This window comes from Desmodus rotundus, chromosome 10 (assembly GCF_022682495.2).
Source record: "Desmodus rotundus isolate HL8 chromosome 10, HLdesRot8A.1, whole genome shotgun sequence".
Taxonomy (NCBI): domain Eukaryota; kingdom Metazoa; phylum Chordata; class Mammalia; order Chiroptera; family Phyllostomidae; genus Desmodus; species Desmodus rotundus.
In genome coordinates this window covers 80,548,411-80,575,621 of record NC_071396.1, presented here as the reverse complement: position 1 = coordinate 80,575,621, position 27,211 = coordinate 80,548,411, and the positions used below count along the sequence as shown (strand labels likewise).

General features: G+C 38.3%; 1 pseudogene; it reads right to left on the bottom strand.

The window, feature by feature from the left end:
• Positions 1 to 2,413: 2,413 nt before the first annotated feature.
• The window catches only part of LOC112322902 (6-phosphogluconate dehydrogenase, decarboxylating pseudogene), a 46,218-nt pseudogene continuing 21,420 nt past the window's right edge, over positions 2,414 to 27,211 (bottom strand).

Genomic DNA, 27,211 nt, shown 5'->3' with positions numbered 1-27,211 from the left:
TGAATGTGATGGCCACACAGTACACGTGCTCACTCAACAGTGCCCACCGCCCTCACTGACTAATATAGTGAAGTCGTCATTGTTCACACATGCACATTCCAGTCCACTCTCCTCTACTGCCAGGTTACATGGATGTCACACAAACTGTTCATGTTATGTTAGCAATGGCTGGACTTTTTCTGGACAGTCCTTGTGTATTACTTCGGTGAGAAAGTTGTATGAACCCATGAGATGTATGATGCCCTTTCTCTCCACAGTGGTGATTATAAGAGTACTTGTCAAGATGGCAACTTTGTGATTCTGGGGCCTGAATAAAGGCTATAAATGACTCTATCAAAACTCACAAAAAATAAAGCATAACAAGACATAAAGTTCATTTTATTAAAATGCTATAAAGGCCCTCCTGTGGGACAGGAGGGTCTTTACATGTAGCTCCCTAAGCAGTTATTATGACCCAAATTATCCTGTGCAGGACTTTATAATGAGAGAGAAAGCAATTTCTTAAAGATTGAAGTGAAACGTCAAAGTTTTCCTTTGCCTACAGATTTTCTCTCGCACTGGACTCCCCGGGGTACTATTCAAACACTCTAGGGTCTCCCTTCCTAAAGCATTTCCTCTCAACTATGACTTTTCTGTGGTTTTGGCACTTACATATGCTTTCTTCATTTTTAAGGTATAACAGACCTACAACATTCTATTAGTTTCAAGTAAACAGCAATATTTATATACATTGCAAAGTGATCAAATAAATCCAGTTAATATCCAATAACAATACAGAATTTTTTCTTCTGATGAGAAATGATCTAGTTTCTTAGTAACTTTCACATATGTAATACAATATTATTGATAATAGTCACCAGGTTGTCCATTGCATCCCATGTCTTACTTATTCTATAATGGGAGTTCATGCCTCTTGACTCTTTACCCATTATGCCAACCTCCAATCCCTAGCCTCTGGCAATCACCAATCTGTTCTCTTTACTTCTGAGCTCTCAACCTGTGCCTTTTCAAAATACTATCTCATGTATCTCTTCGATTCTGTTTCCAAACATCTATAAAAGTAAGTGTATACTACCTCCCCCCACTACATATCTCTCATCATTTATATCCACAATCACTCCTAAATCCCTACTGTTCTATTGAAAACGCTGTCTGTAAGTATGCAAATCACTCCATAGTGACCCAAACTAATGGCTTCATCCTCCTCAACCACTTTGCCTCTCAAGCCTCTGATGACCTTTCTCCATAGCTATAATGATAAAGCTCCCCTAGGGAAGCTTTCTGAGCCCTCTTATCTCTCTAACTTCTGCCACCACCAAGATGCCCCAGTCCACCTCACCTTTACTCACTCTTTTTAAAATTCCTCCAGATGAGCTCATCAGTCCCAGAATTTATGAGCTGGTGTCTCAAAATCTGTGCCTACAGCCCCCAAACTCACTCAGAAATTACTCACAAACCTCAGAGAGCACTAGTTCTCATAACCAACAGAAATCATTAACTTCTGTCTCAATTTCAGACCACCTCTTCTGTTCTCTGCTATATCTCAACCCCATATGCTAAAAACGCTCAGTCATCAATCCCTCTTCCTCCCTCACACATACTCAATCAAGTTCTTAATCTCATTCTTTTTCTGCCCATTGCTGGCCATCCCTTTATTCACATTGTATCCTCTGTACTTGCTCTGTGAAATAGCTTCTTTACTGATCTGCCTCCCTTCATTGTCTACTCATGCCAACTTTTCATTCATGAGATCTCCTAAATTATCTCACTGAATTCTTGATTTGGTCATTTCATCTCTACAAAAGGAAGGGAAAATTATCTATTGAATGACAAAGCCCTCTAAATCTGACTTTATAAGATTTTAATTTTATGTACAGCACTACCCAACTAGCTCCATAATTCAAATCCTCAGATGACCCTGTATGCCTCAGATATTTTCCTTTCTCAGGTTCCTTTTCCCCTGTTACATTACTTCCTTTGTTTCTGTCTTTCTTTGAAATATATGTAGCTTTTATTAAGTAGAGGAAAGGGGAATTCAGCTGAGTGATACAAAGGATCCAGTCTGAGCAGATTCCACAAGATCCCTTCCATTCTCTGTGATCTCTCTATCAAGGCAAACTCGGGGGGTCTCCCTGATCCACATGGACAGGCGGACAGTGACCACTTCAAGGAGCTGGCTCCTCCTATGGAGCATGTGACAATCCTTCATCTCTCCCAGGAAGAAACGTCAGAGGGCACAACAGTTCTCACAGAACCACTCCCCAAGTGAGCTTGGGGTGACTTTTCAGGAGTCTCTTATGACACTGTTTTAAAAAATCTGAGTGGAAGGTAAGGCAAAGGGCCATGTAAGCAGTGCTGTGTGGCAAATGAAATGTTTCTGTCTATGGCATCATGGTGGGTGACCCAAGTCTAATTAGGCATTGTATGAAGACGATGACATGCTACCCCTCTGGTCCATCCAATCAGTGTAAACAAACTTTCCTGGTTTGGCTAAGAGTTCATAGGTATGAGCCCCAGAGTAATCTTGCTGAGCTTGGGTCAGGTTGGCTGGCAGCATTTCATGTCTGTAGCCATCACAGAAGGAAAGAGCAGTGGTGAAGCAGGGCATGGGATGCCTTTCTGGACCCCTAGGCTGACTGCTTACCACCAGGAGTCCTAGCAGTTTTGACAGCTGACTTAAAAAAGGCATCTAGCAGTATGTTCTGAACTTCCTGGTTTCGATCAAATGCATAGTTTATCATTCCTAGGAATATGCTTCTGATGATGCAGCCCTCCCCGCTCCACATCAAGGCAATGCCACCCTACTGAGGGTCAGCCAAATTCAGTGGCTGCCTGTCTTAGCAGCAGAAAGCCTTGAGCATAAGAAATTATCTTGAAAGAATAGAGGGCCTTTCCTATGTCCTCCAGGAATGATTTTTTATTGCCTTTTAGCTGGATCTTTTGAGGCCCATTCAGCTTTTTGCTAGCTTGAATCCTCTCATCCCTCAGCGATGACAAGCATCAGGCAGAGATGGCTTCTCTGATGAGGGTGACAGCACACCATACTCCAGAGCTGAGATGGCAGTCCACTTCCACATGCCCTTCTGCCCTGCACTGTCCCTGGTCTGCAGCGGAGTGCCATCACTGTCTTGGAAGTTGAGAATATTGGCTGGGATTTCAATTAAGAATGAGTCTGGCACTGTCTTATTCTAGTCCTCAAATGCCTGTGCCAGGTCACTGTGCTCCATGCCCTTCATCAGGTGGTAAGACTCATAGATCAGCTGCATGGCCCCATACTCGATCCCATTGTGCACCATCTTCACAAAGTGTCCTGCTCCTTCCTGCCCACCCAGTCACAGCAGGGCCTTCAGGTTCCTAGTTTTGAAGTGAGTGATGCCCTGGACATTGTCTTGATGTGGCATCAGGCTTCCTCATTTCCTCTGGGCATAAGGGCTGGGCCATGCTGGGCCCCCTTCTCTCCACCACCAACGCGGCTCCCCACAAACAAGATTCCCTTAGCCTTGAGGTCTCGATATCATCTCATGATATCCCTGTATTCAGAATTTCCTCCATCAATGATGATGGCACCAGTGTCCAACAATGCTACCAATTTTTCAATGAAATCATCAACAGCTTGACTAGCCTTCACAAGCACTATGATCCACGAACCTTCTTCAGCTTGGAGACCATCTCCTCCAAGAAGTGAGCACCAATCACTTTGGTTCCCCTTGCCTCATTGGCCAAGAAATCATCAACTTTGAAGACTGACCTATTAACAGCACAAACCACAAAACCGTGGTCATTCATGTTCAAAATTAAGTTCTGGTTCAGGACAGCCAATTCAATCAGTGCAACATCAGCCTGGGCCACAGCAGCAGACTGGGCAGGAGCAAAGAGAGGTGAAGTGCACAGAAAGCACAGCACCAGCGACCAAGGCTGAGTTCCACTGTCCCCTGTTACGTGTCTTTACTATACTTTGGGTTTTGATCTCCCCAGTACACCATAAACCATTCTCTGTATTATAATTTTGGTATTTGCAGCACCTAATCAATGGATAGATAGATAAATACATAGATAATAAAGTACATGCAAATTCTCATATTCTGAGAATATATGTATACATATATATGCAATAAAAAATCTAACTTGCTTGTGTCATTTTTTGAGTACAAATCAATAGACCTGCTATAGTTTCTTTTATTTTTATCACTATTTATACCACTTTCCTTTCAGTCAAGCTCAGTATAAAAACTAGTTTCCATACTTTGTAAAAGTTCATGTTATCAAAAAGCAAATCTTTCATTTAGGCAAAAAGTATTTTATGATCTTTTATAGAAGAGGAAAGTCAGTGCTACATTACTTAGAAACAGTTTCAGAATGCTGTAAAGTAAAAGCTGTAATGAATAACTTGCCCATACCTTGTATGGCAAGACATTTTTGAGCAAATCTTAAAAGCAATGCATAGGGATTTAGTCATGAGAATTTCAGCAAGATTAATGGAAGCAATGTTCCTTAAATCCCCTGGCACATCTGAAAATTTCCCATGTGCTATCAGTGATGTCTTTGTGACTTAAAATTCTGGCTTTGGTTTCAGGTTGCAGATTTAAGGAAGCAATGAATGTGTTTCATATTGAAAACCTTGTAGCCTCAATTCTATGATAACAGGATATCGGGTTTTGATGAAAACCTAGAGACAATCTATTTTATCTGATCCTTGAATTCTCTCTGCAGCGCTGGTCAAGTAGCCATGGCACCTCCATTTAAGCAGGAAAATCATTGCCTGCCAAATGTCAATTTCATTTAGACAAAGATTAAAGTAATTTAATTTATGATGGTAAGAGATAAGAATTTTAAAACTTTAGGAAAAAAGTTAATCTATGTATAGTTTCCCAAATATCCCAGTGAAGCTTGAAATGCCTTATGATAATTGAAATAAGTTCATGAAAAAGAGACTTCATGTGTATTCAGTATGGGCTCATTAATGTGAGAACGTTCTTGAAAGTGGTCTCTCTATGGTTAGCTAGTCATGGGATAGCTCTTATTTACAGACATCCTTAAGATGTGACATTTGTCAAAATCTCTCCTCAGATGGGACATTTTCATCCTTCTAAGGTAGACACAAGAATATGCAAGAGGTCTAAGAATAAACTGAACCAACCAACAAACAAAATAATTATTTTGAAGAGTCAAATGTTCTGGAGGTTTCTAAAATGAATTCTTTCTTTCAGGAGTCTTCCATATTACCAGTACCCCACTTAGATTCAATGGGGTATTCTGCAGATTCGGTGTCAGTCCCATCTGGATTTAAATCTGCAGAGAGGCCCAGCTACTGTTAGAGACCTAACAACTAGCATGCTAAAACCCCACATTCTTTTACCTCTAGTTATGAGCTAAAATACATTAATCTTTAAAAACTTATTCTTTGTTATAATCTTTATACCACCATTTCTTCCTTGTCAAAATTATTTTAAGCAACTTCTGGAACACACTAAACTTCCACTAAATGTGGCATCATTTTATGCCAAAAAAATGTCAACAACAAACATATTTTAACATGAAATATAATCTCTATCTCCATATAGATCCCTGTTTCTAATGCAGAATTCTGCCAGAGTGCCAACCTAAGAGGAAGAGAACCAAATCTGTTTTAAATGAAAAAGCCTAGAGTTCAAAGAACAGGAAGCTACAGTTCAGGCATTTTACTCTTTGATTCATAAAATTACGGCACAGAGTGCTTTTGTGGTACTATTCTCTCCACTGGCACTAGGTAGACTCTTCCTGTCTTGAAAGTAATTCTTATTTTAGCCTGAATAAAGATCATAATCACTTAACTATCAGGGAATGAAGCAGGAAACTCTCAGATGGGAAGCCTATATGCTCTTGTGGAGAAAGTAGATCAAGAGTGTGTATTAAAAACAATACTGTTCTTTTGATTTAAAAGGATAGTAAATAGGTCTGAGAACAACAGCCTCTGAGTTGAGCTGACTGATAGGTCATGCAGAATCTCAAATTCCACCACTGGGAAAATGGAGATAAGAAGGTGACAGAGGATGCTTCCTGGAATTTGTGGAGTATTTAGGGCATGAGACACAAGGAAGAAGGATGAAGGACAGGACAGAATAACCTTCCAAGACATTCCTTCTAATGAGTGGATGAAGAAAGGGAAAATATGTGATTATAAGATGTCAAAATAGGTCTACACTGAACTTCAGATGTCTGTGAGGAAAAACTTGCATCTAATATTGAGAGACTAAATACTTTGAGACACAAAGAATACCACATCTTTAGGAATCAAAGTAATTGAGAGTTGGCACATTTTTAGCCACATTCTCCTAAAGTAGATTTGATCCAGAGTCACAGGAGCCAAACATACTATGAAAGCTTTAACCAAAATAGCTTTTGCTCTGATAGCAACAGTGTATACAGGCATTGTTGGAGAGAATGGCATAAAGGTTGGAGGATGAAAAAATAAAATGAAAGTAAGGTTAAAATTTTACGTGATTAATTCTGTTAATATAGGTCTACTTTTGTGTGTGTGTGTGTGAGAGAGAGAGAGAGATCTTCTAATTTGTTCCTCTTTGACATATACATGTGGCTTGTCATTGTTAATGTTATATGTGTTGTCCTATGTTTTAGTGTTCAGTAGATGAAGAGCTAAATAAGCATGGAGAAAGTATTTTAAGCAGACCCGCCTAGGACAGTAAGTGGAGTGTCATTATTTCAATATTGGTGACTTGAATAGAGGCTGAACATTTGTCCCCTAGATTTATGTGGCAAACAACTGGCTTTCTTTTGGACATAATGTTATCCTTTACTCTAGGCAAATGAAAAATCTTCCATGTTGGAAGATTGCACTTTTGTCATTATGCACTCTTGGACTCGTATGTCTCTTTTGCCAAGTGACCACACTCTAAAGGAAAAATGTAGATTAAAGCATAAGAAAGTTATTATTTGTCCATAACCTCAATACACTCAAGTGGCTTTTACATGCTACCCAGTTTTAGCAAAAACCAAAGTACATAAGTTCAAAGAAACCTTCCAACATGTATAATTATCTTTGTCTGAGATTATGCTCGTAATTATATAATTGAGATCAAAATGCTCTACGTGGCTATGGTGGGCAGCCACTCCTTCTAAAACTGATCCAAAATCACTTTTCTGTGTAAAAACTTTCTCTAGCCACTCTGCATAATCAAACAAGAAAGTTGTCTAATTTAGTCTAGATTGTAGCATTGCTGAGTAAAAATAAACTCCTTCAAACCATATTTCTGGAAGAGAACACTCTTCCTAGATTCACACAAATGGCATCAGAAGCTTGGACTTTGAGGTCAGTCTAATTCAGTTTGTTTAAGGTATGACTATGTAGCAGTACCTAGAGTATTACTACTTGTTCTTTAAATTGTGACGTTATGAATATAGCAAAACAAAGTCTCAGGAAGAGTTAGTGCTTATCACTAGCTGTAGGTATGGGAGAAGCTGTTCGTAAGGGCAGGATAAATATCTATGGCTTGCATCTTTCTGTCATCTTAACGCCTGTTTCTTTGGTTGCTGCGTTTGCTGCAACTTCTCTCCATTGTTACTCACTGTCTTTGGTGAAATGTGATTTTTTTCCCCAGAGAAATAGCCACTTTACACTTGATGAAGAAAATGAAAACTAATTCCCACATAAGGCTATTATATTCTTTATAGCCTGAGGCAGCTATATATTTCTAGAAAAAAATGAGGTGATTCATCTTTACCTAAAAGATATGGTAAGGTGGCAAGGTAAAGTGGATGCCAATTATATGGTCTCTCCTTCACATTCACCTCTTACAATTCCATTCACACAGCCACATATGCGTTTTATAATTCTCACAGTAGCTTGTCTACTTTTTTTGACCTCATGCTCATTGATTCAGGTGTGGGCACTTGAACCTAGTATGGCCAATATGAGAAGGCTAGAAATGTTTCATCTGGGACTGAAGAATTCAATGCCTCCTTGGCTCCTCGGTTTATGTGATGAAAAGCAGGAAAACTACCAGATGCTGGTGCCACCGACTAAAGAAGTAGATGAAAGGGGGTTGTGATGAAAGCAAAAACTATCAGACATCATAACAAGGCAATGATATTAGAATAATGTTTGATTGCTTCAGCTATCTAGTCCCATTCTTCTCCTCAAGCTTGGAGACCTTCCAATGTTCTTATCTTCCCAGTAAGAATTGGTCTCGTATTACCAGCAAAGAAAGGAACCCAAATAAAACACTAGCTCATAAAGTCTTAAAAGATAGAATGTCTTGCTTTCAAGCAAATGAGCCCCAGTAGATACTGGACTTTAACCACCCTGGACTTACTTTTCCCTAACTCAGGAGATGCACTTGACTTCCCATGAGCAGGGTGCTGGACCTGCTGTCGGCCTGGGGCCAAGTATTATCCCACAGGCTTAATTATCCACCAAGAGGTTGTGAAGGTGTTTAATGATCCCATTAGGTTCAGCACTTCACTCTTAGGTTGACAGCACTTAAAATATACTAATTTATAGTTGTTATCAAGGCAGCCTGAGCCAAGCGAATTATCAAAAAGAGCCCCCAGGCAATCAAAGTGAAGACCCGATGGAAGAAAATCTGACATAATGAATTTGATACAAAGGTGTGTGTGAGAGAACCTAAGTATCACAAGCAAGGTTCGCTGACAAACACAGAATAATACTTTGTCTTATTAAAACACTAATTTGTGTTTAGATAATACCTCCTTGACCTTTTCTAAAAGTTCCTTTTTTACAGTTGCTTCTGGTTGCCTAGCTACTAGTTATTCAATACTTGGTTCTCTACAGTGCTACCCTTTAAATTTTCCTACTCTGAGACATTTAAAGTGAATCTTTGTTTTATAAGGTGAAGCCCACAGCAAAATCCCTTCAATGCCAAGAAGCAATTGAATGTGAACTTAGAACACACACTTTGAGTGGTATTATTGACTTACACATCGAAGAAAGTGCTAACATTATGAGATTTGGGGCTGTGAATACAATCCAAGGACACTCTATCTTCCTTATCCACTGATTTCTATAAAAATGCCACCATTCTCTTAAAAACATTAATTAAAAATGAAAATCCCAAGACTAGGGCATGTTTTAATACTCTTTTCTATAATGCACACCTTGATGTAAATGAACGATTTGATCAAGTCCGCTGAGGAGTAGAGGGGGGAGGGTGGACCACATACATATATATGGGGCGTGGGGAGTGGGAAAGCAGTACCAAACAGGAATACTGAGCTTGCCAAAAACAAATTCTTTCACTTGATTATTTTTTGCCAGCTGAAAAAGCTTAAATGACATTTTTGATCATTTTTAATACATGAGTGGAGATTTTGAATAAGATTATTTTTTTTCTTACATACAATATCAAAAGCTTTAGCAAGCTGATAGCCAGGTGGCAATAATGTAGAAATACTGTACTCTTTGTCCAGGTGACTGTTTTTGTATAAGTATGATTAGCTGAGTGCATATTACAATAAATGTTATAAATGGTGTTTCTCTTGATGATTTTAATAACAAAATATAACATCATGGCTAACTTATTACAGTGTAAAATCCTTCATGAGATAAACCCCATAGTAATTGATCTCTGCATCTCTTATAGTGCCTGAAGGAGAACCTAGGAAGCATCATAAACTACTAAAAATTATTTAAAATAAGATGTAAAGACATCTCAAAAATCTAGTGGACTTATTTTTAGTCTTAATTCTTCTTAATCAATCTCAGATCTTCTTTTCCCTAAGTCATTTACAAAAGCAGGAGTTATGAGAAACCTTGTTACTCATTAGAAATGCAGTCTTTTTGGAAGGTTATAATATATTTAAAGGTCAAAAAGTCACTATGTGCCTTTAGCTTGCATCTAATATAAAACTCAGAGCACCAGTTCTCTTTCTTTTTTACTTTATTTTTTATTGTTGTTCAAGTACAGTTGTCTCCATCCCCCCTCCCAACATTTCCCTCTGCCCCACCCATCCCCACCTCCCAACCTCAATCCTACTCCCCTTTGGCTTTGTCCATGTGTCCTTTATACATGTTCCTTGACAACCGTTCCCTTTTTTTCCCATTATCTGCTCCCCCGTCCCCTCTGGTTACTGTCAGTTTGTTCTTTTTTTCCCAATGTTTCTGGTTATATTTTGCTTGCTTATTTGTTTTGTTGACTAGGTTCCCCTTATAGGTGAAATCATGTGGTATTTGTCTTTCACCACCTGGCTTATTTCACTTAGCATAATGATCAAAAAACTGTGGTACATTTACACAATGGAATACTATACCGCACAAAGGAAGAAGGACTTCCTACCCTTCACAACAGTATGGATGGATCTGGAGAGCATTATGCTAACAGCACCATATCTCAAACTTAGATACAACTATAAACCCTTTGAACACTACACATGACTAATCACTCACAAGGTTCTCATGTTCTAAGAAACATAGTTTGAGAAATACTGATGGAAATTCCCTATCCTTTTTATCAGGATATTTACCCAGGTATCTCAGCATTTTCTTCCTTAATTTTCAAGGCTTTTGTTCTTTTTTAACTGGAACAAAATGACCCTCACCACAACTATCTCATCTCACAAAGTGATTCCTCGTGGTTGTGCTTAACCAGCATTGAGATAGATTTCCTTGTGGCTTTCTGCTCAGAAACCATGCCCCTTAAAAGAGACTTTACACCAAGCTTAATTTAAGTAAATGTTTTCACACTTTAACATTAAAACAGATGTCTTTATTAAGGGATATAATGTATAAACCTGCCTTTCATTTTTAATGTCACACAGTCATTTTTAGCCAAATATTTGTAAGCATGGCATGGAAATTACAAACCTGAATAGCTAAAATCTCACAAGGACTCCAGCATCAGCAGCATCTATATCCTTCTACTCCCACACTTTCAGGAAGCTCATTTCCAAACCTTTACTAGAAGTCTTTAATGAGTCCAGCAATATCTTCTGTGCTGAAGTTATACAAAGGAAGGAGGCAGGCAAGTCTCTGTCTTCATAGCTTATAATACAATAGTGGGAAATTGGCAAGGAAATAAACCTTTTGCCCTAACTTTTCCATCCCAAAGTCTATTCCCAGGGAATGCTGTTTGCTTGTGATGGTTATGTGCTGCCACTTGGCTTCTGTGATTTTGAGATCTTATAATTCTCTTCACTGGCATGAGCCCAGTTCTGTGAGATCCTCTCCTACTTTCAGGTCTGGTTTCTAAAAGATAGCTGCCAACGTAGCTTCTCAGTGGTGCAGGTGCCCTTGTACTCATGCATTTCTTAAGATGCTGCCAGGCAGAGTACTCTCTCTTTGAACATGACCATGAGGAAAGATGTCAGCCTTGCTTATATGAGTTTTTTTAGTTTTCTTCTACCATCTTCTACAGCAGTTCTGGCCTTTCTAACTCAGGGTGGGGGGCATTACTTTTTCCAAGATTTCAAGAGCCGAAACTATCAACATGTTAGCTCCAGGTCCTTGTCACATAATTAAATATTAAGTATTAGAAAGTGCTTCTATACCCACAAACATTTCTTTACCCAATCTTCTAAAATGGCCCTCTTGATCTAGTATTCTCATGATGCAATCTTATAGACATCTTCAGACTCTTGCCAGTATAGCTTGGCTAGGTCATTCAGCTCTTTCTTGGTACAGCAATTTTCCTTGCTTTGCTGGCTCATTATTTTACCTCTCAGTTCAGTACATGCTATACATTCATTCTAGTTCCTGGGACATCTTTTTCAAGGTGAAGACCTTTCATCATCTTTAAGCTAGTGGAAATACAACCCTCTTGTCAAAAAGGTATAAACTACTACTACAAGGCCAGATAGTTCACAGATATTTTGCATTTCAATGTATTCAAGTACATCAATCCAGAGGTCTGTGTTGAAAATCACAGTTTCCAACTAGGTCCCCAACATTAACATAAGACTTGTTAAATAATTTTGGAATGGTAATTTTTAAAAAAAGAATAGTTATATCATCTCTAGACAATGTGCCATGTGGGATGTGGGAGGGAAAAAAAAAACAGCTGGAAATCTGTAGAAGAATTCAATGTCCTATTTGCATCCATCTTGTATGGGACTCTCTGTGCTTCCTGGACTTGCATGTCTATTTCCCTCACCAAATTAGGGAAGTTTTCTTTCATTATTTTTTTCAAATAAATTTCCAATTTCTTGCTCTTTCTCTTCCTCTGGCACCCCTATGATAAGAATGTTGGAATGCTTGAAGTTGTTCCGGAGGTTGCTTACACTATCTTCATTTTTTAGATTCTTTTCTTCATCTTATTATTCTGATTCATTGCCTTTCGTTGCTGTTGTTTTGTTTAGTTTTGGGGGGGGGCTGTTCCATTTGTTTGTTTTCTTCCTTATGTTCCAAATCATTGATTTGATTCTCAGCTTCATCCAGTCTACTATTGTTTCCCTGTAAATAGTTTTTTATTTCAATTAGTGCGTTATTTTCCGAATGATACTTTTTATGCTGTTGAGGTTCTCACTAAGTTCCTTGAACATCCTTATCACCAGTTTTTTGAACTCTGCATCTGATAGATTGCTTATCTCCATTTTGTTTAGTTGTTTTCCTGGAGTTTTGATCTGTTCTTTCATTTGGGTTATGTTTCTTTGTATCCTCACTTTGGCAGCCTCCCTGTATTTGTTTCTGTGTATTGGGTACAACTTCTATAATTCCCTGTCTGGGTAGCATGGTCTAATGTAGTAGGTGTCCTGTAAGGTCCAGTGACACTCCAAGACATATCATAAGCAAAATGCAAAAGGTTTAAGATAAAGAGAAAATCTTAAAAGCAGCAAGAGAAAAGCAGTTAGTTACCTATAAACTGTCAACTGATTTCTCAAAAGAAACTTTGCAGACTAGAAGTGATTGTCAAGAAATATTCAAAGTCATGAAAATCAGGCACATACAGCTAAGATTGCTCTACCCAAAGCAAAGCAAAGCAAAGATATCACTTAGATTAAAGGGCAGATAAAGAGTTTCACAGACAAAAAAACTAAAGGAGTTCATCATCACTAAACCATTATTATATGAAATGTTAAAGGGACTTATTTAAGGAAAAAAAGTCAAAAACTATGAACAATACAATGGCAATAAATCCATGTCTATGAACAACTGAATCTAAAAAACAAATTAAGCAAACAAAAACGGAGACAGAATCATGGGCACAGATAGTGTTTTGAAGGTCTCCAGATGAGAGGGAGGTAAGGAGGAATGGGTGAAGAGGTGAGGGGATTAAGAAGTACGAATAGAAAGTTACAGAATAGACATGGAGATGTAAGTATAGGAAATGGGGTAGCTGAAGAACCTACATGCATGAGCCATGGACATGACATAAACCATGGAGTTGGGATTGAGTGAGGGAGTGGGGACTGCTGGGTGGAGGGGGGCAAAAGAAGAAACATTGGAACAATTGTAATATCATAATCAATAAAGTATAATTTAAAAAAGAATTCAATGTCCTCAAATGATGGTCAGGTTTTAATAAGACCAAGATAAGGAAGGAAAGTTTAGAGACATTAAAGATGATTAATGATGATACACAATTTTACTGATAACAGAACCTGAGTTCCAGAGAGCATAGTGTGTATATAGGTAGTGGGGAGATAAAGGATAGTATTCAGAGGAGTGTGTGAAATTGTTTCAGGTTATAGGGTGTCCAGACCGAAAGGAGGTACATAAAGTTGATCATGTACATCTTGAAGGGTTTTGACTTCTGGTGAAGCCTGGGATTGGGGGTGCGCACAGTAGGAAAGAAATCATCCTCATTGACTAATAGGAAAAAGTGAACATTCAGTTTAATTGCAACTTCTTGAAACTGTTGCTTGACTTTTTGTCATTATGAAGTCTTTGGCTTGGAGAATGGGGTGATGCAGTTTCAAAATTCCAGGAACCTCCTTTTGTCTCTCTCAATCTTGATATAAACAAAGTCGTGATTTAGTGAACAGCCCAAGACCCAGGGAAGCCAGTTTTTTTTCTCTAAATTTTACTTCAGGGAAACCAATTTAATACTTAAACTGCTGGTTACACTGATTGCTCCTGAGCTCAAGTTGTACAAATCAAAACCTTGCCCAGGGTTCCTAAACACAGCTGGCTGGAAGGGCTTCTTTTCTCTCTGGTGACGGAACTATCAGTTTCTGGATTCGTGGCCCCTGTCATGTGGAAGAAGTCTATCCGCTTGAGAGAGAATGAGCAACCCGAAGAAAGAGCAGAGAAAAAAGAGGAAAAGGAGACTTTACTGCATTCCAGTCTTCGAGTCCAGCTGTCTCTAATGCCAACACTGACCACACCTTTTATAACCGGGCCAATGCCTTGTGCTCTTTTTATTACTTGAATCCAAGTTGGAGATATATCACTTATAACCAAACCTGCTTGACTTGTAGATATATTTAAAATACATATATTTCAAACAGTGGGACATTCCAGATCATATTCTTGAAAGTTATAAGTAAAGTGACCTTGAAAGGTCATCTAATCCATTTGGTGGCCCTCAAGCAGAATGACGCTTAAGCCATTCAAGAATGCATGTGAATTTTTAATAAATACCATCTGTCAGTGACATATGCCTGTGGGAATTGTATGTGTAAATTACAATTATGAGATGCTCAAAAAATAAAAATCAATTATACATTTATATCGCCTTCTCAGGAAAATGATGAATCATATTAAAGAATACATACTTTGTTTCTCTTTTGGGAAAGGGCATTACCAATTACTTTAAAAAATGATCTTATAAAAGCTATAACTGCCTTAATGAGACTTCTAGACATTTCTGCTTTTTAAAATTAAAATCAATCACCATAAAATTTTTAGTTTTAAAAAATCTTGCCTTTGACTAATATGTGTTTACTGCCATTATCAGTGCTGTATGGAAAAAGCAATGTAAGTTCATGGAAAACACACTCTTCCCAGAACAGTGGTGACATCATCTCTGACATTCTCAAAGGTGCTTCCAGCAAACACACTCCACAGACCAGGGCAATGTGGACGTTTCTTCCATGAGAGCCAGAGACAGGGATCAATGCTCAACAAATAATACAGGATTTTCTCAAAGGTAAAGAGAGAGATGGGTTTAGGATTCTACGAAAGTACCACCAGTAGAATAGAGGGAAAAGAATGAAATGTACATCAAATTATAGCACATTAAGTAACTTAACATTCCATTATGGTCTACCATATGAAATTGTAATATTTGAAATCAGACAGAGTCTACTAAGGGTTACATATCCAGACCTGGAAAAGGGCTCATGTCAGGCGCAAGTCTGAAGTGGGTACGTACGGTGACTGTTCACTCTGCAGGCCCGAACAGTGACCGAGAAAACCAGCGGAGTCCACCCTGTTCAGGTTCTTCTCATAATGAGCAATGTCGCCTGACAGAGCTCTTTAACCAGGATTTTATAAAGTCAAAATAAAGGAGGTGTTCAATGAAATTTAATGTCTCCATTTTGTATACACTTAATTTAGCAAATTTAGAAATGCGTGTTTGAAAATAAGCGTATATTTGTGTGTGCATGTGTATCTGTGTGTGCGTCGTGTGTATGTCTGTCTCCCTGGGAAGGAGAGCTACTTTCGTGAAACAGCGCTCTGGGAACAGCGTAACGATGGTCTCAGGGCTCTCCAGACCAGAAGGGCACTGTGGAGCTTCATCTGCAATAGGCGCCAGTCACTGGAATGACTCAGCAAGAGTAAAATGTGGTATTTAACTCAAATAAGAACACTTGTTTCGTTGTACAATTTAAGGTGCAATTTATATATCTATGTATAATATAAGGAATCATATTTTCTTCAAACACTTTTCTTAACTCAATTAACAACTCTCTCTTACTTCTGGCTGTTAAGTGAAGCCAAGTTATTTCACTGTCAATAGTTCTAAGAAATAACAGTTCACATTTTCTTTTTCATTTTTATTTTTTATAAATATGGTATTTGTTAAAGAATTAAACATTTTGTATATTTTGAATTCTCCTTTATTACATGTGCTATATTAAGATATTAAGTTTATTAGGAACTTTTAATTTAAATATTTACCCTTCTCTATATTTCCCAAAGTGAGTTCTATAGAACTCTAGTCAAAAGGGATATGTGGTACAGTTTTTACAAAAAATATATTTGTAAAAGGCTCCCATGAATGTATTTAAATCCCTAAAACAAATACCCACAAGCAGCCCTGGCTGGTGTGGCTCAGTGCTGGTCTGTGAACCAAAGGGTCACCAGTTCGATTCCCAGTCTACAGCACACGCCTGGGTTGCAGGCCAGGTCCCCAGTAGAGGGTATGAGAGAGGCAACCACACATTGATGTTTCACTCCCTCTCTTTCTCCCTCCCTCTCCTCTCTAAAAATAAATACACAAAATCTTTAAAAAAAAAAAAAAACCCACATGCAAATTTATATAATTTTATTTAATTCAACAGGTCCAAAATGTGCATTACTATAGAACTCTCTGAGAACAACAACATAGATCATAGAATACACTGATAGAAATGCCATAGAAAACCCCAAGTACAACACCATTTCTACTGAATGAACATTAAATGACCATTTTTATTGTATTAACATTAAATGAACAAATCAATTATTATTCACATAAATGAATTGCTTGTAAAAAATACTAAAAAAATGCCCTTACATATAGACATATGATTGTATAAACACTCTTTCTCACTGGATAATTGGAAAAGCCCTTGGCCAAGAATGGCTGAGGAGGGGGATTCTCCTCCTTTTTTTGTTGCTGTTCTTTTTTTTTTAACTTTTACTGAATTTATTCAGGTGACATTGGTTAATAACATTATATAGGTTTTAAGTGTACAATTCTATAATATGTCACCTGTATAGTGTATTTTGTTTATCACCCAAAGTCAAATCTCCTTCTGTCACCATTTAGCCCTCCCTTTACCTATCTCCCCCACCCTCTTCCCTCTGGTGATCACCATACTGTTGTCTGTGTCTATGAGGCTTTTTTAAATCCCATTCACAGTTGTTACACAGGCCCCCAGCCCTGGTCTCCTTAGACAGCTCTCAGTCTTCCTCTGCATCTATGTGTCTGTTTTTATGTTATTTACTTTGTTCATTAGAGTCCATATAGGAGCGGAGAAATCAGATAGTCATTCCCTTTCTCTGACTGGCTTATGACTCGCCTCATTTTTCATTCTCCTCTTCACATCTCGAGCTCCACATGCCCTGTCCCTGTTGTTTGTATACACTGTGCATCGTTCCTGATACACTAACTGCAAAGAATTCTCAGATTTAACTTCTTTAGTTGTCCTAAATTCAGTGTCTTTGAGGTACGTTGCCACTAATTTAAATGAATACCAGTAGGACAAGAACAAGATGGAGTCCTCAAGAATACCTCGCTGGGTTTCAGGTGAGGCGGTCAGTGCAGGAGCCACTGTGGGAACCGCAACCAGCTTTTGATCACGCAAGGATGGAAACCATGGACTTCCTGACCAAGAAGACAAAATACAAGTTGAGCTCTTTTTCTCATTGTAAACAGACTTTAAATGTGTCTCTTTGCCTCACCATTTTTCTAAAGTATTTCCCAGCTCTGTCTGTACTTTCTGATAATCTGAGTATATTACAGATATATGCCACACTCTAATCTTCACCCTTGTGTTCTTCTCACCAGTTTTTAAATATAAAGTTTCCTAGTATCCAGTCATCTGAGAGCAAACTGTACAACCACAGGCCTCATCGCATTTCGCACCTCGGCTTCTCATCAGTCCCTTCGTGACTGCATGCCTTCACTGCTTCGAAGTGAGCCATTTCACCTGCACTAACTTTTGTGATTTTTAATGCTCACCCATCCAACTACCTTACTTAAACCTTGGGATTATCAGCAATATAAAATTTGACTCAATAAGAAAATAAGTAATAATCATCGCAAAGGAAGGGGAAATGTCTCATAACAGAATCCAAAAGCTTCAAAGTTAATTTTCAGGTTCTGCGTCATTTCACTGTTTCATCTTCTTTAGGACAGGTAAGCTCTTCCAAAGGAGAGAAGACTAAAGAGAAATAAAGCAATGGGCCAATAAATAATAATCATAGAAATTACTTCCCTACATTCTAATAGGTAAGTAAATTATATCCTGAATATAGTTCTGTTTGACTGGCTCAGATATTTAGTGCTTTGCGAAGAAAATGATATTTTAGGTTGAAGTCTCATAAGGGGGAAGGTAACTATGGACAGTTTTCTAATCAGAAACAGCATCCATAATCTAAGCCAGCCTTCTCATAATTGTCCACTTTGGTCAGCTGGATTTCTGGTTGAGACAATATGAATGGATCTCCCCCAATTTTTTTTAAATCTACTGTAATAAACAACTCACTGAGTTAATAATGTCATTTTCATACATATTTGTACAGATTTTATTTGTTCAAATGAAACACTTTCAAGTGTTTGCATTGCCTCAGAGCCAATGGAATTTGTAAATGTAAATTTCTTTTCTTGGTAAGTAATTTCTCCTTCTTCAAGAAAGGTCAAGTGTAGCCTCTCCTTCAGAAACATATTCATGACCTGCTCCCTGCCTTCAGTAAGAGTTAGAACTTCTCAGGAGGCCTTCACAGGGCTGCCCCTCACTCCTCTTATCCAGCTCTGGAAAAGGAACTTCTGTGTATCCCGCACTTAATTTCTGCAATGGCAGCAAACAATGGTATTATCATGACTCAATGACATCTCTGTCTGTAAGTCTTGCCCGGAATGAAGAGCTCTCTGGATGGCAAGACTGGGTATGTGTCTCCCGTCCATGTTTTAGGTATGTGTATTCTACAAGAGGGTTTCTCCAAATAATGGAGGAGTAAGATAAATGTACACTCCTACATAAGGCTTAAAATTATCATAAATAGAAATGAATGTATCTTTTCAGTTTGCAGTATCGGATCGGTCAACTCTGAGCCTCCACACACATATCTGATTGATTAAATATAAGCTATTAGTAATATTTACGGGGGAGGGCGCCTCTCCACCCCTCCAATATAATGCAAGAGTATGACGGGTTTTAGATAAACCAGAACATTCAGGTCCATTCTGATTTCCAGTATACTTAGGACTGTGTTGGCACTGTCTGAGCCTACAGGGCAGTTTTATGTTCCCATGTGTGGTCTGGGTATGAAAATTTCTCACCAACAGTCCCAAGGCCTGAGCTATTATCAGGCCACTGGCATCCCTGTGAAATATCAGAGGTCCATCGGCCCCTTAAGAGGCTGCAAGGGAGCACATCCCAGGGACACAGCACACCCTTAACATCATGACCAGTGTCCAAGGCAGGGGACTCTGAGAACTCCTCCACTCTAAGAACTAATCTCACTCACCCATTTCCCTCTTGCAGGGCCCTTGCTTAACTCTCCTCAAAGTGAATTTTCCCCTGGGGAGAAAATGTAGAATAAGGACAATTTTTCTTTAGTTCTACGATACTTGCCTCTCTTCGCTGAAGTCCAACTAGGAAAGGAAATGCTAACACAGAGAGTTTCCTTTTTGTTTTCAATTAGCTCAGTTGTTAAGCATCCTTCAGAGGAAAAGATTAGTCAGCCATGTCAGCAAGAACAAGGAATCACCGAAGCGAACATTTTAAGCACTGATTCAAGAACACACCCGGGAAGAAGCAGTCTTAGCTCGCGGTTTCCAAGTGTTATAGCCCCTGTGCAGTGCTGACACTGTTGTGAAGATGGATGCGTCAGGGTATCTTCATTGCGTTAGGTCAACACTCAAATAACCTACTCCCGTGATTCAAGTTCCACATTCATCTGAAAATCTTTTTAACTGTAGCTTGGCTTTCCATGTAGTTCTGCCAATAAGGGTGAAATTAACAGGCTTGTCTGCTTGCTTATTTCAGCCTGCGTGGTACTTTGTTTTTTCTTATTACAAAGTAAGAAATTGGCATTCCGTTTTTTTTAATGGGTCTCAGAAGTTCTGATACTGTGTATCTTTGGCTAGAGAAATTGATTTCCTCTGCATGAACTGACAGGATATGGAAGGTGAAAAGCCATACTGGGGACATGCTACTAGAGGCAGCCTTGGGAGTCCACCAGGAAACTGTCCCACAACCTCTTCTAGGGCCATCAGATGCTTTCCTTCTCTCTCTTCAGCGCTCTGAATCCACACAAAGGTCTCAACAGGCTTACTACAGAAGCACACTCATTTTATAGGTGGAAAAGGACAGCCAACGGGTTTCTTTCAGTGAATTATTTGAGGTCACACTGCTAATAACCCACCGAGGCACAATACACTCAAAAAAGTAAGCTTTACTATTTATTACCAAAAAGTATGACATTCAAAACACATGTAAACTATAATAGCTTACAGTTAGGTAACTCACATGCAAGGTACTATTCTAGGATATTTACATAATTAACTTGTTTACTCCAATGATAACCTTATGAAGTTAGTACAAATGATTTTTTTTCATTTTACAGTTAAAGAAAATACGTAAACATCAGAGAAATGATATAGGCTGCCCGAGGTCACACAGGTAGGAAGTGGCAGAACTGGGAATCAAACCCAGCACTGTCTCCCCAAACCTATGCTCTTACCTTAGGTGATACTGTGAATATATGAAAATGCTTTGCATGGTTGAATACCGTACATTTTTAGATGAAAGGAGCAAATACATAGTGAAAGACTTTTTAAAATTTTCATAATTCATTTTCTGTACCTTGGAATAATTTCTCACATGCCTATGCCCCTTCGTGACAGAAAAGAGAACTAGACAACATGTTCCACATATAGTGGAGCATTATGGGGATGCTCGCCAGGCTTCAGCTGCACCCACTCCTGTGCTTACAATGGTCTTTCTGGCAGACACATCACACTGATAGTTCGCGTTAATCTTCTGTTTAGATAAAACCTGCACGACTATTTCACATATACTGTGACTGCCAGGCCTCCCAAATCCTGTCTTCACACAATTATTTTATTCCCTAAATGTAAAACTTTACATCATCTCTGCTAATTTAATCTTATTAATTTCAATCATTTATTCCTTGTAGAGATCTTTCTAAAAATACAAATTTTAATATAACATATTCACTATGAATCCCCTGAAAATTTGATAAGCATTAAACTTATCACTAAAAATATGTAACTGGGTTAGAACAAAAGGAGAGTTCTGAACCTTCATGTGTCACCTCTAGTTTATTAATCCATTCATCAGCACTATTAGTCTATGATAATTCAACCAGCTAGATTTTTCTTAATATTCCTATGGACTTCTTGCTCAAAAGATTATCTTTACATACTGGATAAAATACTCTGCCCAGATGGGATGTAATTTATCTGCCCCATTATCTAAAATGAGGTAAATGGTCTAGTTCTTACAACTCTTTTGTTTGTAAACACATGTTGGTTTTGCGTGATCACTGTTTTCTTATTTAAACACTCCCCAAATATTTGCTTCACATCCATGCTTGTGTCCAAGTTCCCAGCGTGCACGCAGAAGGATTGCTCACCAGGAAAGATCTGGTCAAACGTCCATACAGGAGTGTTTCCAGGGAAGTCACTGTAGATTTTTGAACTTACACATCAGCTGTGTGATAGTACGAAGAGCAGAAAAGAGCAAAGCTTTGAACTACATTTATTTAACATATCATGAAATGTGTTTAATTATAAAGGCCTTGACAAGACATAGTAAGTAGCTTAAGTCTTTTATGTGAAACTATTTTAAGGCACTATTAAACTATTTTAATACATTTTGCAAGTGAGAGAGCATATTCTAAAGCCTTACATTTATTTTTATATGTAAATTTATCATGTATGCAAAGGAAGAATACAGCAATTAATTTTGTTCCCAAAGTCACTTCATTCAAAACAACAATTGGAAATTTCATTATTCCAAATAAGCATTAGCAATTACCAGTATAAAAAATAGCAAGAATGAGAAGATTCTATTCTGCCCAGCAATCAAAAGGAGGTGTTCTATCAAAAGGCACTGAAGGGACTTCCTTTGACCCTGACCACCAGCTTCATTTGTAGTTCATTGTCCCAAATCTCTTGTTCTGAAAAGCTTTCGCAGAGCACACACCTTAGCAGCTTGTTCTGTCGCCTCTCTTGCACTTTGTCCAATAAATTGGGTCAATATACTTCCTATTCTCAGCCTTTTCTTCTGACTCAACAGGATGCTGGCATCATTCCAAACCTGCTGGGTCCCAATTCTGATTTCATATAAATTTTTTTTTAAAAAAATCAATGAGAGAAAAAATGTTTCTGAATAGCTCAGCTGACATAGCCATAGGCAGGAGCTGGCTGGTGCTTTTCAGTATTATCCACATGACCAGCCAGACACAGACTTTGTTATTTCACAGCTCGCCTTGCCAACCAAGTCACTCAATTGTTGCAATCAGTGCTAGTGCTTCAGGGTAAAAATAAATAAATAACATGTGGACTAGAACGTACTGGCTGGCGCTGTGAATACACAGAGAACAACGGTATAGGTAGATTCAGCCTGCCAGGGTTTAAATTGTCTAATCAATTCCTGATTTTTTTTTTTTATTTTGTGTGTGCTTTGTCAGTCAACAGATGGTGGCTCATGAAATTACTTCTTTGAAATGGAGCTTGCTTCAGGTGATACTTTTCTTTCTCAAAGAAAATCTACTGACTATCAGATGAGGGCACCTAGCACAAGCTACTACTGCAAGTCAAGAGGAAAAGCAAAGGGTTATAGTGTAAGTAAAAAGGAACGATTCCTTTCTTTGAAGTATATGAACTCCTTAAAAAGCTTAGAAGCGACCTTCCCATGCAGTAGCCTAGAGATGGCATAATTCATCTGAAAAGCCTCATTCAGAATGGGAAAAATAGAAATATAAACCTACCCAACTTGGCATGAAAAACATAAATGGTTTTGAATAGCTGAAAGCAAGCAGACTTTACCATATTGCAGCCAAAATTCAAACAGCATGCTAGCTCCTGCTACACCGGAAAGCAGTCTAGGGCATTATCTCATGTATCATTCTTTCTACTTTTCTTTAAGAAAACTATAGCAAAAGGATCGGTGTTTTAAAGATGAGTGTCAGATATGAGCACCATGAAGAATGAGCTGGCATATATTTAAAATGTCGGAGACACAGATACTTAGAAGAAAATAAACCTAGTCATAATTTGAAATTGTCTTTTCTCTGTTTGTGCCAAGTACAGGCTTTGTCACCCAGTACAGTAGCAGGAGAGAGTTCAACGCTGAAAAGATGAAAGGAAGGGGATGTCACAATAGACATTTCCATTTCTATCTATATTAAAAACAACAGCAAGATTTTTTTTTAAATCCTCACTGGAAGATGTCTTTTTTCCTCATTTTAGAGAGAGAGGAGAGGGATGGAAGAGAATGGGGGAGAGACAGAGAGATGGAGGGAGGGAGGGAGAGAAACATCAATGTGAGAAGGAAACATTGATTGGTTGCCTCCCATGCATGCCCCAACCAGAGTCAAACCCACAACCTTGGTATGTACCCTGACCAGAATCAAACTGGAAACCTTTCAATGCATGAGACGATGCTTCAACCAACTGAACCACCTGGCCAGGGCAAAAAGAGCATCATTTTAATAAAGGGGGAAAATACCTGCTTTCACCAGAAACACTAGAATTTTACAGCTTTGCTTCACTATTTTAATCTTTCTGAAATTAGCTCTCATTGCCTATCATTACTCTGCAACATAACCTAGACTTTGCACAGAATATACAGACATTCCCCTTTTGCATAATGCCCAAATTATAGTCACTATTTTATAACAGTTCAAATCATGCAACGAACTAGGATTTCATTTATAAACGGAAATTCTTGTTAGCTTCACAAGATAGGAAGGAAATATATAAACAACTGGCAAAGAAATAAAAAGAACTGATGGATTGTCACTGGGACACAGACTGTTTGGAGTAAAAGGTTAATTTCATCAGCCAAAAAATTATAATCACAGTAGAGATAAGAGTAATCAAACAAAAGTAGGTAATGGGAACAAAGTATATTTAAAGCAATGGAAGACTGTATTGAACTTTGGAGAACTGGTAGATAAAGACCTGTTATATTGAAGGAGGCCAGATGAGAGAATGCATAACCAACAAATTACAATTTGACTAAGGTTATAAGTAACTGGGGTAAGAGAAAGAAAATGATGCTCTACTGATTGTGGGAGGAGAAATTCTTGATTATCATAGTCTTCGAGTGCTCTGGGCTTAACATATACTTTGCCACGCTTCCTTTCTTTCTCTTAAATGTCAATATTCTTCCCAGTCCCACTTTCCATGGGTGCTTCCTATACAAAAGTGATATGGCTCATTTCCGAAAGGTAAACAGAAACCCGAATATAAGAAAGTTCATGTGGAGTGGTAAAATAAGCCAGGTTTCCTTTTTTTTTATAAAATACTTGCCCCAATTATTTCCTGCAATGAAATCACCACAATTACACAACTTCTGGAGTCGGAGGGTGAGGCTCATCCACCTGGGCCTGACACCAGTGGCAACGCCGCTCTGATCCCTCCCTGTGGTGGGTAGGTCAGTGTTTGGGTCCCCGTGCAGAGGGGGGTCCCAGTGCATATCCACATCACTGATGAGATCTTTCAAACATCACAAACCTATGCACAATTGCACCCTATGAATATAAGTGCTCTATAGGTTGATAATCTCATCTAGGATTCCAACTAGCTCCATCATTTCTAATTACCATACTTTGCTGTGTATAATGTGCTCCTGTGTATGATGTGCACCCATGTTTTGGGCCAAAATTTCAAGAAAATTATCTTTTATCTTAACGATTTAATTCAATTTAGAAACAAAACCAATTATTGTATTCTGGAGTATTATTTTGCCTTTGGATATCATTACTGCTCTCTAGAGTTACACTTTTAACACATAAGCATAAATAAAGGAATTAAAAACATTTATATAGTTACAGAATTAGTACTACCCATGTATAATGTGCACCCTTAATTTTCCCTCAAAAATTTGGGCAAAAATGTGTGCATTATACATAGCAAACTATGGGTAGCTTCATCCCATTCAATATACACCTTCACTCCAAAATGAGAAGCCATCTGAAGACTGAGGTTCAAAAAGGAAAAAGACCATAAAGAAATTCATAGTCAATAGGGTTTATTTTCATACTGTAAAAAGTTTGAATTCATAAAATTAATGAATTCTAATGAATTTTTCTTTGTAGCTTATGTGGTAGTTTCCTTATATAAGCAATGCCAAGTAAAACAAATGTGGAAAATATTTACCATTAATTTAAAGATGTTTTTCTTGTCTGACATATAAAAAAAAGTCACTATATAACTAACAACTATAGTATAGTTTAGTTTCTAAATCATAATCAATGTAATTTCTCTCTTTATCATCAACTAATTTTACTGAGAATTTGTAAGACGGTCTATTATACGGGGTCATAATACTTTAGATCGGATGGCTTTCATAAGCTAAGATTTGGAAAACTATATTGAAATGAATGGATTAATTACTGGTCACTCCAGGGAGCCTTGGGTTTTCTGTCATGTACACATTTTCCTGTGAACACATCTTTCGTTACTCTAAAGCCTGTGCCCTTTCAATTCCACCTTCAAGGACCGAAGTGTCTCCTATCACTGAACTGCAGCAATAGTATTCAACCAGGTGCGTGAATTGACATTTCTTGATTTTGTACTAATATTTCCATCAAAGTAGCATATTGGCCTCAGGGATGATTTAGACACAGATGTTATATTTATACACAGTTTTCCCTCTGTGACTATTTGATGTGAACTGCAAACCAGATAACAGTTGATCTAAGTCAAATGACTAATTTATGTATCAAATATACATTGTTGTGGATCTCTGTTGATCTTCCCAGGCCCTTGAAGAGAAAAGAATGTTAGTGAGCATTCTGTGTTAACGCAGATGTGCTGAGAAGATAAGATGAGACATGTTAGAGATTTATCTGGGGAGAGAGCATGATGCAGGTTTGATGACTGTGAAAGGAGAAAGAAAAGAAAAGAAGTCCTGACTGGTGTAGCTCAGTGGATTGAGTGAAGGCTTGTGAACCAAAAGGTCACTGGTTTGATTCCCAGTAAGGGTTGTGGGCCAGATCCCCTGTAGGGGGCATGCGAAAGGCAACCACACATTGATCTTTCTCTCCCTATCTTTCTCCCTCCCTTCCCCTCTCTAAAATAAATAAATAAAATCTTTAAAAACAGAAGAAAAGAAAAATGATTGGGTTGAAGGAGTTTCCAACTGCAGCAGAGTTCGAAGACCATTTCAGCCAGGTGGACTGGGACTCCCCAAGTCAAAGTCATCCATTAGAGAAGTGGTGCATCTCACGGGAAGCCACTGCATTAGTAGCCCCACTATGCTGAGTCATTGGCTATGAGCAGCCCACCAAGGATGTATAGACTCAGGGCAAGCATTCTGCAGGACCCTAGGGATGCCAGCAAATTATGTTTCTCCAGCAGGAGGTCTGATAGGTACATTTTCACAGCCACCAAAATAAGTGTATCTCTGCAACATTTCAATGTGGTTCAGATAAAGAGATTGACTAAATCACTGATTTCAACCATTTCAAACATGGGTGATATTTAGACTTACAGTGAAAATTAAGTTCTTTCATAAACTTTTACTAAGTGTATACTGAATTTCAGGAACCACACCACTTACCATGCTACCTGAAATATTGTGATTAAAACACAATACAAGTCTTCAAGAAAATTGCAAGTGCAGCGTTCCTTAAAAAAAACATCACTACATAAACAAAACTTTAAGCCTCTTGACATCAAATAAACCAACAACTAACAATATGATGGTGATGGAAGTATTTTTAGAATACTCCCTAGCCCTGGTTGTGTGGCTTAGTTGGTTGGAGCTTCATTCCATGCACTGAAGGGTTGCCAGTTTGATTCCTGGTCAGGACACATACCTAGGTTGCGGGTTTGATCTTGTTTGGGGCACACATGGGAGGCAACCGATTGATGCTTACCTCTCACATCACTGTGTCTCTTGCTTTCTTTCTCTCCTTCCTCTCCATCTAAAATCAATGGAAACACTTCTTTGGGTGAAGATAAAAATAAATAAATGCATAAAGAAATAAAGAAATGCTTAACAAATAAAATACTCCCCAAATTGTTTGAAATAATAAATCATAAGTGATAAAGAAGAAAAACAAAACAAAACTATGAACAATATACTGAAAAAAACTAGGGACAAGAAATCCTGTGAATTTCAGAACAGGCATGAATGTGGCCAAACCGTCAACAGGTGTGTGCTCTGCATAGAATAACAACTATGTGGA